Raw genomic sequence first — 14,689 nt, 5'->3', positions numbered from 1 at the left:
GGAGTTCAACTTAATTTGATATTTCTGTTTTTATCCATAACTATGTGATAAAGGCTTTGTCTCCATTTTAAATTTTCCACCCTAGAGGCACATAGATTGGAAAGTATGACCATCAATTTCAATAAAACTTTCTAGGGTACTGAAAATTCCTATGCAAATAAGGTGTTTCACAGCACAGAAAAGAATGGGAAATTCCCCCAATTCAGTTTACGGATCTAGCAAAACCCTTATAACAAAACCAAAACCAGACAAGAATAACTGAAAGAGGAAGATTGTAAACTGCTTCTCTTATGACTATAAATATTCTAAATAAAATGCTATCGAACAAAATCCAGTAGCAAATTAAAAATATTGCCAAGTGTCTCCCCTCAGAATACAAGAATGATTCAAAATTGGGAAATCTAGTAACATAATTTAAATGTAAATTTACACATGAGCATTACATCAAACCTCTTCTCTTCAGAGCAGGAGAGAAGAGGACGGAAAGTTCATCGTCCAGCTGGGAAACTTAAGAAAGAGAGGCTGAAGACAAAGAATGTAAGTTGCTGATTTCATTTTTCACCCAGGCTGGCAACATTTTAAAAGATTTGTCACATCCACTGTAGTTGAGCATATGGGAAATGGGTACCTTCATACTTTAATGAGTGAGTGTATATTGGTACAGTTTTCATGGAGATCAATTTAGCAGCTGTCTCTCAAAAGGTAAAATGTATGTATCCTACTGACCCAACAATTCAACTAAGGAAACTATCCTCAAAAATATATGCATATGTGTATAAAGATATATAAAGATTTCCTATTTCTGTATTGGAGAAAATCAGAAAAAAGCTGAATGCCCAACAATAAAGAAATTGTGATATAAATATTGATGTATTCTTAAAACAATGTATTCTACAGTTACTAAATAGAATGACGTGGACATCTGAACTGACAATGGGATTTCTGAGACATTTCTTTGAATGATTAAGAAGTTGCTCTGCAATATATATACATAATGCTCCCACTTTTACAGATAAAACCTCTCCGTGTGTAGACACACACTCACACACACACAAACACACACTTTAATCATGGTTACCTCTGGATACAGCGGAGGGGAGGGGTCTCCTCTCCTCTCAGGGGAGACCCTGAGATTCACTGAAAGTATAGGATATAAATGGGAACTTTACATTTTATATCTGTCCTGATTAAGTTGTACTGCCCACAGAGGTATATTATTGCAATGTAAAACAAAAGACTACAGACAAATATAGAAAGAAATTCAGGCCAGTAAGAAAGAATTGTTCTGGACAGGCTAAGAGAAGGCAGTTGTTCAAAGCACATGATTCAGTGCTCCATGGGGAAAGAGACTCCATGCCTTCAGGAAAATCAGCCAGCCACTTCAGTATCTCATAATTAAACCTCTTCTGTTTTCTATAGGCAACAAAAAACATAGTGTAGTCCTTCTCAGATATCCTACTAGAAAACGTTAGTGCGTAGAGAAAGCTCTCTGTTTAAGAGAGGTTCCCAGAGATATAATCTTAGAAAGCCCATGGAACCTCTTTCAGTGAGACACAGGCTTTCCTCCAGCCACCCTAGCCCTTTGGGAAACGGGATCTTTGTGACCTGGGCAGACTCCTGAGCGGAGTCTTTGATTGCCAAGTTCAGGTATCTTTTTAATGTATCTTGCAACCTTAATAATAGATTTAGCCAGACCAAAATATGTGGGTGGCCCCAGGGAAATTAACATTTTGTCGCCCTTTAGAAATAAAGCTCTTCAAATATCTGCTTACATCCATTTATTTAGGATCTGAGCACTGTAGGAGAAGGGGAGAGAAGTCTGTAGATAGCAGGCAATAAGCATGCTCTTGATTGTTCTGAATCATTTAGTTCCAATTTTAGGCCTATGCACCTTATGAGACAATCAATTAGCTTGCTTCTGAAGAGTCTAACCCCAAACCTAAGTGGCTCATGACATTATTTCTTCCCACCACACTTGTTACTGCCCTTTGCATGGACTCTGAGCAAATACAACTTTCTCCACCTGTGTCACATGTTCCACGTTGTATTGGTTTTCCATGGCTGCACAGCAAATTACCAGTAGCCCAGAAGCTTAAAGCAACGTGCATTTATTATGTCATGGTCTTCTGTGGGCTAGAAATCCAGGCACAGCTTCATTGAACTCTGGGTGGTAAGCTAAGGGTCAGCCAGGACTGGGGTCCCACCAGAGGCTGGACAGAGGAAAGAGCCACTTGGGAGATCCCTCGGGCTGTTGGCAGAATTCATCTCCTGGCTGTAGGACTGAGGTCTCTGTTGGCTTGCTGACTGTTGACCATGGGACTCTTTCATGGCCTAGAGGCTGCTTGCAGTTTGGCACCAAGTGGCCTGTCTCCATAGTCCTTCTCACAGCATGGAGGCTTACTTGTTCCAAAATAGCAAAAGAGAGTCACTCTTATACACACACACAAACACACACACACACACACACACACTGCAACATGGCAGGTGTGATGTCCTGTTACTTTTACCATAGTCTATTGGTCTGAGGCAAGTCATAGCCCCTGCCCCTGGCACTCAAGGGGGGATGATCACAAATGTGAACATTAACATAACAGAATATAAACAGTAACTAGCCCATGCTAGGATCTATCATGGGGTGGTTCAGCACCCTCTAATAGATCAAGGTCCTATGAATTCATTTACTGGTCTACTCCTTAGTCTGGATGATAAAGCCAAGTCTAAATTATTCTCATTCCCTAAATTCATGACACTTCTCTCATTCCTTAAGAGATTAGTGTGTTCACTTAAAAATGAGCATGGATTTTCAAGTGCTACATAATGTAAGTGTTTCAGTAAAGACAAGTATTTGAGCATTGTTTCCTGGTCTTTGTTTTTGAGCAATTGCTATTAATATTTATCTAAAAGTCAACTCGGCTCTGCTTTTCCCAGTTTCCATTGAAGGGTGAAACCATTCATCTGGGTGCGCCTGATATCATTGTAAATGGAATCTCTGGAAATGCAGCATGATATGGTAAGCCATCCATTAGGCCTTAATTTTGCTTAAAATCACAGGCGGCAGAGTATCATGCTTCCATTTAAAGAAATAATGGATGCAGAAAACAATCCTGATAGGGATCCCTAGAGAAACGAATGAGTGTGCACCCTTGATGTTGGCAACTTCTCAAGAAAAGAAAGTTTTCAAATGAGGAGGCATGATGACTCATGTTTCCACGAGTAAAAAGATCATTTCTTTCCATAGAAATAAAAAGCCACTTGGCTCTCAACAAAGATCAGGAGATTGAAACTGAAGAAAACAAAATGAATAAACATGGAGAGGATATCTGGGGTCAAAAAAGAATAAATCTATTCCCTAAATCACAAATACCCTCAAAAAGAGAAACACGACACCTTCAGGAACTAATCTTATTTATCCAAAGCAGGCAAAAGCTCAGCAGGGGAGCTCATAGGGACCTGTGATTAGCATGCCCATGCTGGTCGGTCATTTCTTCATCTCTTTGGAGTGGCAGCCTAACATGGGTGGTGGCATGCCCCCCCCCCCCCCCCCGCATCTTCTTCTCCCATATTTTACACACCATCCTTACCCCTTGGATTCCAGGATGGAGTGCCATGGTCAGTGGCTCCGTTTGCCCAAATCAATCCACTCCCTAAGGCCACTCCTGGTGTTGACCTGGCCTCAACTAACTACCCCATGGCTAGCACCTCAAGCCTTGCCTTTCCCAATCTCAAAGAGACTTTTTTTGGAAGTTCTGATGGCACTTTGTCCACTTTCCATCCCTTGAACCATGGTCTGATTGGAATTTCTTGAAGGATGGGAAGGCATACCATTCAAGAAGGATAGGGAACTCTTCCCTATTTTCCAACATTGACATAGATTTTGGGTTATATTGGGAAAATGAGAGGATAGGGAATTAAAGATGAGTTCAATCACCATCTTGAACTGGATTGGTGCAGATTCTTTTCCCATTGAAACCCTGTTTTTAACTGTTTGTTTTTCTTGAAGGAGGAAAAGAGAGGATCTATTCCTGACAACTCTTTGTTCAGAAATCATGTAGAAGATGCTTGTAGGGGGTGAGCCGGTGCTTCACTGGCTTACTTTTAGCATGCCTGATGCTATAGCCTGAGGCCTATGGATGGGCTCCGCCTGAGGCAGACCATTGTCTCCAAGCCTCTCGCTTGGGTGTGTGTGTTATGTCTGCTTACCCTCACCTCCACACCAGGTGTGTGGTGGGGTCACACTGAGTACTCTTCCCAGGGTGCTGCTGCCCGAAAGCTGAGTGAGGGATCTTGCACTCCAGGGAGGTCAGATGCCCAGGTCCATTGGCTGGTGGCTCCTTAGGCCGCAGCACCTCCAGTGGTACTCTTTGTCCCATCTCTGCCAACCTACAGAGACAGGTTGGTAAACACATGATACATACCAAAGAAATAAGAGTGTTGAACATTTTTATAACAGTAATTGGCTTAAAAATTGAAAAACTCTTAGAAGAAGAAGAAAAAAAATGTAATTATAATGAATTACTCAAATGCACCAATCTGAGTTTTTGACAGCAAATACACAAAAACAAACAAAAAAGAGGTGAGAAGAATCGAAACTATACAATGGCTAGAGCAGAACTGATAAAACATACATGAAAATCTACATTGTTTAAACCAACAATGCACATTGTAATACAGGGTCTAGGCATGCTTAAAGATTTGTTTTGATCACAAAGTACATTTAACACATGTGAGAAGTAGAAAGAGAATTTCCATTCTCTGAAAAAAGTAATAAATAGATGCTCTTAGTAAGAAAGAAATCAGACAAAAAAAACAACTCTGTTATCCTTTGCAAATTGAAAAATTCTATGAAATAGGTTTCACCTATTTTTTTCTGATTTCCAGGAACCCAGCAGATGTAAAATGAACCATTATTTTAATAGCTATTGTTTTCAGAGTCTTTAGGACAAGTTAATTAATTATATATAGATTGGGGCCAGAAATTGATGGTATATGCTTTTTGTAAGTTTCCATTAAAACTGACTTTCGAATTTATTCTTCAGTTTTTGTAATTACAGTAAAATACACAAAACATAATATTTATCATCATAACTATTTTGAAGTGTACAGTTCAGTAGCATTAAGCACATCCACATGGTTGTGCAACCCTTCCCCAGAATTCTACTCATCTTGCAAAACTGAAACCCTGTCCCCATTAAACAAGAACCCTCACCCACCCTCCAGCCCCCCACCCCCCACCTGCAACCACCATGCTACTTCCTGTCTCTGAATTTGACTGCTCTAGGTACCTCAGTTATGTGGAATCATAACGGTATTTGTCCTTTCTGGTTGGCTTCTTTCCTTTAGCTGACTATCATCCTAGTTCATCCATGTGATGTTAAATACATTTTGAGAATACCTTGAGACAATTGTTTTTCTTACATTATCTATTGTTACATATTTATTAATATATTCCCTAAGGATTTGGCTTCCGTTTATGGATGAATCCCTTCTTGGTCATGCATTGTTCTTTTAACACATTCTTGAACCCAATAAGGCTGTATTACATATATATGAATGCTATGAATTTGCTTTGTAACAAGTGTGTCTGGGTTCTTAGCTCCGGCAGGCAACTGTGCTCCCTGCTATACCACCAGCTTTTGGCTGTTATCTTTGGTAGATATTGGGATCACCATTTGAGTTGCTTCATACCTGGGCAGGTGCCCACATTTTTTAATACTCAGGATGAGTTCATTCATTTTATATAATCTCTTCCTAGGACATGTGTTATCCCTTCCCTGATTTGCTTATTTCTGGGTTTATCTGCATCAATTCCTCTCCTCATAGCTCTTTGATTATTCGTTTGCTTTCCTAGAGTGTATTTTCTTCCTGGTAAATGAAGAAAGCATTTAACATTATTTTTTTCTGATTATAGATTCGGCACGCTTCCACTGATTTTCACAGGCAATGTTCTAATTTTCATAATTACTTATTAATGTTATATTTGATTGCCTCCTTAACCTACCATAATTCCTTGATTTTAAAAGGGCCATTTAAAAAACAAAAACAAAAACAAAAAATAATAAAAGGGCCATTTTCTCATATTTTTTTAACATTTTGAGAACCAGTTTGTGACTTAAATAAGAAAGACCCAGAGCAAATATGAAGACATAAATCAACATCTGTTCAAACTAACTAGTGGATGCAAAGGATCCATTAAATAATTCCTTGTGCGTATTTATATTTTCAAAATATAATTACTATAATAATTTAAGAACATGCTTAAAAAACGAATGGGCTTACATGAGATAGGGAAGTAGCAAAGGAAAAAAAAACTCTTGTCTCGTCCAATCTATTCTTTTCACTGATGAGGTAACTGGGGTCATTTGAGAGGAACTGATCGGCCACAGAGCGGGAGTATTTTTAGGCAGTAACTTGCAGAGCAAGCTGTCTGTGGAGCACGTCCTCGCAAGTGAATGGCCTCGCAGAGGCTGGGGGAAGAGGAGGGTGGCATCAGGCATGCAGGTGACCCACCAGAGCCAGTGCTTGAAATTGGTACACAGATCTAAACACAGACTTCCCATGATATCTGAAACACACAGCATCATTCATTTCTTTGGACCAAAATGCTGGAAAATCCTAGGAGACTATTCAGGAGAAGTGAACATCTCAACCTGGCATTGCCTTTAAAAGCTTGGCCTCAATTTATTTATTAGATATGATTGCAGCTTTCAGGACCCTGATTAAATAGGACACAGAAAGGTTAACTTTTGAGGAGGGAATAATGGGTCAGAAAAGTCCACCCTGCACAAGGTCTGCTGGCAGGACAGACTGCCAGCTGGGGAGGGAATGAGGAGCAGGGCGTTAACGCCAGGACTTGGCCGCTTCCCATGGGGGCCGGGCTGGGACGCTGCCACTGCTGTGGGCTGCCTGCTTCAGGGTCAGACTTCACTGCACACTGTACACGTGACCAACCTTGAGCTATCTCCAAGCTCTTGTTCTGCTCTCCAGATCTGTAGAAAACTCCTTCTGGACCAGATGACAATATATCGACTGCTAACATCAGAGCTGGAAGAAGCATTTAAGAAAACCAAGTCTACCATGAACCACCTGGCTGAACTGATACCTACATGATTTTGTCAATTTAATTTCTGGAAAGTGGTGATAAAAATAAGAACCTAAAATGTTAGAGACAGTCTTCAACATCATGATTTCTTTAACTTGCTGAAGTCTGGGTTTTATTTTATTGTTTATTTTGCAACAGTAGAAATAAAAATTAACCATGATCAGAAATGTATATTTTTAAAATGACAAAATATTAAAATCATGAGTCAAGAAAAGCTTCAAAAAATAATGTAATGCAGCTGGTGTTTTGTTTGGGATGTTTAGCAGAAGTTTCCTTCCTTCACATAAGTTCTTAGGAGGAAGCTGATATGTACAACAGTAATGGTAGAGTTTCAGTACTTGAACGTAGACTTGGGGACATAGAGGCAGCTCATGGGATCCCTGTAAGAGCAGATTTTGCAGTAGCAATTCTGTGTAACAACCACAAGTGTTTAGTTCTTGCTCACAGGTCTGCGGGGTGGCTGCCAGGGATCGGTTCCAAGTAGGAAGATAGGTTTAGAATTTTGCTCTCCATGTGTTCTCACTGTCAGACTAGACTGAAGGAGCACCTCCTACCCGGGACATAATGTCCTCATGGTACAGAGCATCAAGGTAAGAGGCTAAACGAGAGACATGAGACACCTCTTAAAGTCTCTTCCCATAACTGGCAATGGGCACACAGGTACTTCCACACAAAGCCCACCGGACAAGGCAAATTATAAGGCCACACCCAACGTCAATGCAATTCCTCCTATAGAAAGAGGCGTAAAGCATTTTCTAAACTAAAATATCCACCTGCTGTGGTCTGTTTGTGTCCCCCTAAAATTCATAGGTTGAAACCTACCCCCAAAGGTGATGGTATTAGGAGGAGGGCCTTTGTGGGTGATTCGATGATGAGAGCGGAGCCCTGATGATGGGATTAGCATCCTTGTGAAAGAGCTCCCTTGCCCCTTCTGCCATATGAGGGTAAAAATAGACATCTGTGAGCCAAGAAAGAGCTCTTACCCAATAGTCTGGCACCTTGACCCCGAGCTTCTGGTCTCCAGGACCATGAGGAGAAAATTTCTGTGGCTTACAAGCCAACAGGTGTGTGGCATGTTGCTATAGCAGCCCAAATGGACAAAGACTTTGCTGTTTCCCTCATTCCCCCTTCCTCAATTGTGGGCTTCTGATCATCTCCACAGAGCCCTAAGACACCAGGGAGCAGAGTTTAAAAACAGACAGTCAAATTCAACTCCCTTTCTTTTATAGTTATTGGAAACGAGGCCAGGGATAGTTCAGGTGGAGCCTGCAGCATCACAGTGCACACAGAATCCGCTTCCAAGGAAACCTGGAAACAGAGCAGCTTCGCTAACTTATCTGGTGCTCAGTCCATCAGAAGAGAGCTGCTCTCCGTTAAATGCTAATGCACCAAACTGATTAAATATATCTTTATATACTTAAAATTTTGAGACTTAGGCAAAACTTATAATTACAGAGTATATAGTAAGACTGTTAATTAACTTGTCCTTGGAGAAGATTTAGGCCAGTAAGTCATATCCTCTGATTTCATTGATGTCAAAAGCATCTTGGCAAAGATTTGCTGCCAACCTCAAACACTGGACTTGGTTTAAGGGCCCTCCTTAGGACAGAAGATGGGATGAGAGTTTGGGAGGAAAAAGAGGGTTTTGTTATTGTACTTGTTGATTTTTTGTTCTGTGTTTTCAGGTTTGTTTCCTTGCTTTTTCAAATCTGGAACATTTTCCTGATTAACTAAAGAGCCCATCAAGTAACTTTCCTATACAAACTATATGTAGTTCCCAACAAACTCAGGATGAGCCATAGCCAAATATGGTGGAAGGAAAGAGCAGCCAATCCTGTATTTTTGAAAATTCTCAAAAGAGCATTTTTCTTTATGAGGTTAGCAAGCCTTTCTAGAAGATTGCCAAACTTTCCTTTCTATCACAAAAGGTCTTCACACTAGCCTGCAGATTTTAGAGAGATGGACTTTCCTAAATCTTTAGGACATCCTTGTAGAAATAGAAATATTGAAAGATCAGTGTTCCTCACAGACTGGCTGCAGGCTTCAGCAAGGCTTTCCCCTCTTTTGCTCTTGAACAGCAGAGAGCAGGAGTCCCAGGCTTGCCTGATTTCTTAAGAAATGAGCTTCTGTGGATTTCATAGAGAGATTTGGCTGCTGGTAGATTGATTGTTCTTCAGCACATGTGAGCCCATCTTTCTGAGGATGCCAACATTAATGCATACTCTCTTCTCTAGAGTCAGACAGCACTGCTTTCCCCCTCCTGCCTTGATGTTTCTGTGGTCTGGAGGTCTTGCACACGAGTGGAAGTGTATCTCTTCCAAGCTGTTGCCAGAGTGGAAGTGTATCTCTCCCCCTGAGCAACCAGAGAGATGGGTAGGGCAGGGAGAGAATGCCCAGCAAAAAGCAGAGACAGGACAAGTGATTCCCCTGGTGCCGCAGCCTTCACTCCTTCTTTCAGGAGGTTGAGATGCACAAGGAGGAGACTTGAGTCTTCAAAATGGTGCCGACTTTCTCATGAAAGTGTTCACTCTCATCACACCAACACTGATCCGGAAGCAATCAGGTTTATGATTCAGTTGAATCTCTGTGAAAAACCAACTCTTAATGATCTGGATCAATACAACTGAGGAGAAGGCTCTAATGCCTCGTTATTCATGAACCTTTTATGTGCCTTAGATTTCATCTGTCCAAGAACTGAGCAAACCCAGGGTTGAATGAAACACCAGATTTGTTTTAGAATTACCTTGCCAACCCCAGTTCATCTCTGTGGCTCTTCCAAGGGAGCATATTATAGTCCAATGTATTCTTCGAGATCACACTATCACATCTTAGATCTAAAAAGCTGATGTAAAAAAGTCATCTAGCCTAGTTTTAACTTAATGGATAATTAAAATTAGAGAGAAAAGTCTTTCCAACTATGATAGGCAGAATTCTGACACAGTCCCCCACATTCCTGCCGCCTGGTGGATATGACTCTTTAATCCTCTCCTCTGAGGGTGGGGGGACTGTTCACATGATGCGCATCACTTTTGTGGTTGAACTGTGCTATATGTGGGTGAGGGCAAGGCAAAGGAATCTCTTAGATATAATGAAGGTCTCTAATCAGTTGATTTTGACTTAATTCAAAGGGAGATTACCCTGGGTGGGTCTGTCCCAATCAGTTGAGTCCTAAATGAAATTGGAGATTCAAAGAAAGAGAGATTCTCTGATCCACCCTGAAGAAACACCGCCATGTTGCAGACAGGACCACATGGCAGAGAACTTTCTTAAAGGAGCTGAGGACCTCAGTCCTACAGCCACAAGGAAATGAATTTTGCCAACCACCTGAGTGACCTTGGAAGAGGACCCTGAGCCCTAGCCAAGTGCTGCTGAGACTCTGAGCTGTGCACCCAGCTAACCTGTGCCATGCCACTGACTCCAGGCTGTACAACAGCAAACCTGCATTGTTTTAAGCCTCAAAGTTTATGGTAATTTGTTATGCAGCAGAGAAAACAAATACACTTAGATCATATATCCAATCTGGGCAAGGCTGGGCCAAGAACAGTCTCTTTATCCACGAATTGGTTTCCTTCTGTTGGTTGCTGGACTGAAAGGCCTCAGCTGTCCCCCAAGAACACAGACAAGATGAGACCCCCAGAGGAGCTCAGAACCCTTGAGAAGGAATTCCTTGAATGGAGCTACCATGCACAGTTCCATGACCTCAACCAGCCTCCAAAGGGGCTTGTTTATAGCTTTATTCCCACACATTTAGGGCAGCCATCACACAGACAGCCCCAGGCCTCACACACCAGCAGACATGGTTTGTTTGGTGCTCAAGAAAACTTGGGATATGTTACCAGTCTGTGAAAATTCCAAGGATTTCATACAAAAGTTAGAATGTGTGGCTTTTCTTGAAAACTTGGGAGATGTGACATTAGCACATGGGGCCTGAGCATCAGTGCCCTTTCCAAATGGGGTGACCCTCACCATCCCCAGGGCTTCAAGTTAATTTGCACTGGCATCAAGTTAACTTGAATTGTTTCCCTCGTTTACTTTCTTTTTTTCTTTTTAAAGATTTTATTTATTTATTTATTTATTTATTTATTTATTTATTTATGAGAGAAAGAGCAAGAGAGAGAACACAGGCATAGGGGCAGGGGTGGTGGTGGTTGTGGGCAGAGACAAAGGGAGAAGCAGACTCCCTGCTCAGCAGGGAGCCTGATGCAGGACTCATCCCAGGACCCCAGGATCATGACCTGAGCTGAAGGCAGATGCTTCACTGACTGAGCCACCCAGGTGCTCCTCCCTCATTCACTATCAATGCCAGGTCGTGGGAGGTTGTTGGTTTGGTACATGTTGGGATGTGTCCCTGCAGGGAGCCATTTGGCACCATACAGAGAATGAAGAGAGGATCCCTAATACAGGGGCAGGGTCCACAGCCCTTCCTGCCCTGGCAGGTGGAACAGGAGAGGAAGGGGAGCAGAAAAGGGGTCACTGGCTGCCTGCCAGGCAACTCCTGCTTCTCAGAGCAGGTATTAAGGTGCAGAAAGATGAGTGCTAGGGGGTTGAATAGAGAATGAAGTGCTGGTGGCTCTGGCTTGGGGTCCGGGGAGAGGGTCACTCCTACCTGCTGCCAAGGGAGTAGAGGCAGAGTCTAGCAGAGGCTGAGATGGAGGAAGCCACAGAAACCATACTGTTCAGTCTCCTGGGAGGCCCAGGTAGGGCAACAGCCAGGTCTGGTCACTGGTTTGCCCAGTGTCCTGGAGACCCTTCCCCAAAGCTCACAAAGACCGGACAGACAAGGCCACACAGCCGCAGGTTCCCAGCCTGGCCAGCAGCTGCTTCCATAAACCAAAAATGCATCCTCTAATGCTTCACCATACTGGGAACAGTGGGTATTTGGTAGATTAAAAGGGTGTGAGTGGAAGAGGCTACTTCCTCGGTGGCAAAGATGCCTGTCCCTGCTCTTTGCACACAGCCCCCGGTGCCACCAGAGTCCCTGGAGTCAACAGTAGCCTCTGCTCATCCCCCATGGCCTCACCCTCAGTTGTGCTCTAAAGCCCCCCACTTTGGTGGGGGAGGGGGTGCACAAGGCAACATTGTCCTAGAGTCCATGTGGCCCTTATCTGTTAAGGAAAGGGGTGCCCCCAGCTGTGATGCCAGCCATCTCTGATCTGAAGGTCCCCTCTCCAGATCCGACCTTCTCCAGGTCAGCCCTGCTGCCTGAGCATCTGGTCTCCTGTCACAGTCTCAGGGGCATTCCTGAGAACACAGAACCAAGCCATTGTCCTGAGCCGAAGTCAGTGCCAGAATGCAGAGTCCAGCCCGGACGTCGGCAGGAAAGAAAGCCTTCCAGTGGATAAGAAAATGCATCTGAGGCCAGCGTGCCAGCTGCAAAGCACAATACGAATGCCAAACACGACTAGCAGTACTCCTGCGTCGGTGCTAGAGCCGACCGTGTAAATTATGCATTCTCCAGTTGGTCTGGGGCTTACCGTCACATGCGCTTTGCACTCAACGCATCAGGCTTCCATTGTCTCACTTGTGCATGAGACCGGCTCATCTGAAGACAGTGACACTTGTCTCAGAGAAGCAGAGGGGGCACCAGACGCAAGACAGCAGCTGCCCCCGTCTTGCTGCTTGCCCGTGGATACCTAGGAGCGGTATGAGGCTTCTCGTGCCTCCCAGGGCCCAGCCTGGATCCAAGACTCCCTTTGTTACTGCTGAGTGAACCCGCACCGGGAAACTCCCGTGAAGACGGCTTTCGTAAGGCTCCCCCAACAGGAGCGCCCGCCCAGGACATGGGCACCGGGCTCCGCATAGAAGCTGCAATCCGTTTCTTAATCCCGTTCTCCTCCTGCTTCCTCCTTTAAAGGGAAAAGTATCTCCAGGAATATGTCCTCTATCAGGAACATACCAAACCTCTTCACTGAGTCACGCCTGACTCCCTTCATTCAGTACACAACACCCTGATCGATGTCTGCTGATGAGAGATAAGATCTCCTGATGAGTCAGGTGTTATCCAGGAACAAGGCTCCCGATTCAGTGGCTTTTGCAGAACAGTGTAACTAAAAAGCATCTCTTGAGGACAGGCACATTGTCAGGGGAATGGCTCGTGGCCCCTGATCATGTAACTTTCATAACTCCTGGTTTGGCAGGAGGGTTACGTGGGTTGGAATATATATATACATTTATATATGTATACACATATATGTATATATGTGTATTGAATTATAAGATGATTACTTCACCTTTTAAAAAGTCAGTTTCAAGTGAAAAAAAAAATTTAAGTCTGCAGAGAAAGAACCTGGAAAGGAATACAAATTCCTTCCTGGAAAACATGTATCCCTTCCTGCCCTCCCTCCACCCCTGATAAATAACATGAGCATGCAGCAATTTGCCAACAGCAGCTCCAGGCATGAGGCACAACATCTGTTACTGAGACGCTGGAGAGACAGTGGAAGGCAAATTGGCTGCCTGCCAACCCTCAGACTCCAGATTTTTGCTGACAAGGCTGTCAATAAATGGGCAGATGGCATCAGCTCTGCTGGCAGGAGAGTTCGGTTAACCCAACGTGGGACATCATCTTAAATTCATGGTGCACTGGGCTGAACCCTTTGTTGGGCCATTAAAACCATTCCTTGATGGAGAAGGGAGAGCACTGGCTTCGTTTAATGAGATTAACTAAGCTTCCCACGATTGGCAGACTGAGTAAGATCAGCCCCTGTGACCGCAGCGGGGACGGGGGGAGGGGGACCTCATTCACACACTGCGTTTTATGCCATTGAAGCACGGGGATCTGCCCTGAGGAGCTGTGCATGCCCCTGCAAGGAGAACGTGACCTGAAATAAACGCTCGCCAGGAAGGACGGGCTGCCTCCTTTGCAAACACATGGGTTTGCACGATGATCGTCTTCCAGGCGCCTCATGAGAGTCTGTGAGACCCAGGCCAGCAGCCTCTGCATGAAGAGCTGTGGGAGCTCCAGGTCTCAGCAAGCAGGGGCACGAGCATGGGGAACCCTCGGAGACGTCCTCTGGTGGTGACTCGGGAATAGCACCCTTTCCTATGGGAGACAACGATGGAAACCCCTTAGAGGAGAAGCTTTCGGTGATTACAGCATCATCTAAGGCACACGGGCTGTGACAGATCTGCAGTGAGACCTGAAGCAGGTCATCCAGCAGCTGGCCCTATTTTGCCATCTATGATGTGGAAGAAGGACGGACCACTCAGCTGTTGGAACGTGACACTTGAAATATTTCCACACACCGCGTAGCGTTTCAGAGTTGCAAGGTGCTTTTGCATGTTGTACGACAGTGGGTCTCAACTGGGGACCATTGTGCCCTTCAGAGGACCTTTGGCAGTGTCTGCGGACACCACCAGCATCTCGTGGAGGAGACTGGGGATGCTGCGAGGTGTCCCGCAATGCAGAGGACAACCCCGCGACAAAGAATGTCCCTGTGCCCGGGCTGAGAGCCTGCACGAGGGCAGTGGATGTCTTCCCAACGCCCTGGAGATGGGGAAACATGGATGGAGACGCAGGCGGGGCAGAAGAGAAAACTGGTTCTCCATGTCTTCAGCCGACTTAGTTTCAGGGTGGCTGTTCCAGATGTT

The 14,689-nt window shown here is 44.1% G+C and overlaps 2 long non-coding RNA genes across 4 annotated transcripts in view; one reads left to right on the top strand and one right to left on the bottom strand.

Moving 5' to 3' along the window:
- Nucleotides 1-247: 247 nt before the first annotated feature.
- LOC140618813 (uncharacterized) lies at nt 248-7,348 on the top strand. Its single transcript, XR_012018867.1, has 3 exons — nt 248-537; nt 2,929-3,010; nt 6,985-7,348. It is a non-coding gene; the product is annotated as an uncharacterized lncRNA (long non-coding RNA).
- LOC140618807 (uncharacterized) overlaps nt 3,320-14,689 on the bottom strand; it is a 31,290-nt gene continuing 19,920 nt past the window's right edge. The window contains exon 10 of one of the 3 annotated variants that reach the window (XR_012018863.1): nt 3,320-14,141. This is a non-coding gene — a long non-coding RNA (uncharacterized lncRNA). The remainder of the gene's footprint in view (nt 14,142-14,689) is intronic. The other 2 variants (XR_012018865.1, XR_012018866.1) reach the window with 2 other exon arrangements.

This window comes from Canis lupus, chromosome 2, assembly GCF_048164855.1.
Source record: "Canis lupus baileyi chromosome 2, mCanLup2.hap1, whole genome shotgun sequence".
Taxonomy (NCBI): domain Eukaryota; kingdom Metazoa; phylum Chordata; class Mammalia; order Carnivora; family Canidae; genus Canis; species Canis lupus.
The sequence above is the reverse complement of the archived record's forward strand: the minus strand, read 5'-3'. Positions and strand labels throughout refer to the sequence as shown.